The sequence below is a fragment of the Plasmodium inui genome (assembly GCF_000524495.1).
Source record: "Plasmodium inui San Antonio 1 unplaced genomic scaffold supercont1.2, whole genome shotgun sequence".
Classification (NCBI taxonomy): Eukaryota; Apicomplexa; class Aconoidasida; order Haemosporida; family Plasmodiidae; genus Plasmodium; species Plasmodium inui.
Genome location: NW_008481836.1, coordinates 149,235 through 150,326, shown reverse-complemented (window position 1 = coordinate 150,326; position 1,092 = coordinate 149,235).

The following is a 1,092-nucleotide window of genomic DNA, read 5'->3' as shown; positions in this document are numbered from 1 at the left end:
AAAGAAAAGAAAAGAAAAGGAAAGAAAAGGAAAGAAAAGAAAAATGATCAAGTCGGGAAATATAACGATGGAAGAGGTGGACACATTTTGCTTTTAATAAATCTATAAATAGTCGCAAAGGGAAACTTCAATGTAGCAGCATCGGGTACGCGCATGGGGGACGTACGTATTATGAAAGTGCACGTGAAGGTGCGCGCGGGGGGCTATATGCGTATCTGCGCGAGTACATAAACGAACGTCCTCGCGGGGGCAGCACGTGCATTCACTCGGCTGTGCACATTCGTATGCGTCCTGTCCGCGAAATGGACAGTGTGCGAGTGAAGCTGACGTGAAACAGCTTTGTCGTGAAAAAACGGCTACGCGTTAACAAAAGAAGAAACAAAAAACATATACACCTTAAAAAAAAAGTACACACGTTAAAAAATATATGCGCTTTACAAAACCACATGAGGTTGTCTGTCTTCATGCAAATGTTACACATGTGAACTCTTCACCATCGTTTTTTTTCCTGCACATTTTTTACGCCTTCATTTTTTCCCCTTACCTGGGCAAACTGCACAAAGTGAACCTTTGCAAAATGTGAACTTTCGCCGGGGCATTTATAGGGACATGAAAAAGGGCACACCCCAATCAACATGAACGTGAACATAATCGCACACGTAAGCATAATCATACAAATAAGCATAATCATACACATAAGCATAATCATACACGTAAGCATAATCATACATGTTAACATAAACAGACACACAGACGTACGCAGAAAGGGCGCATAAATACATGTACACCTTCCACGAAAGCAATCAAGCCGTCTGGGCAACGTGATCTGATCGCCACATAAACGGGAAATGAGACAGCGGTGGAGTTAATAAATGCTTCGTTAAAAACTTACGCTGTGTGGAAAGGAAAATGGAAGAAAATCCCCAAATGAAAATTATGTGCACATAGAGTAAAGCTTGTAAGTAGGAGGGGAGAGGGGGGGTACGTTGCACACTCGATGGGAAAATACAACTTGATCGCAACGCATCGTTTAGTCCACTTGTTTAGCTTAAACCGATGCTCTTTCATGCTGTGTCATGTCGCGTTTTTTTT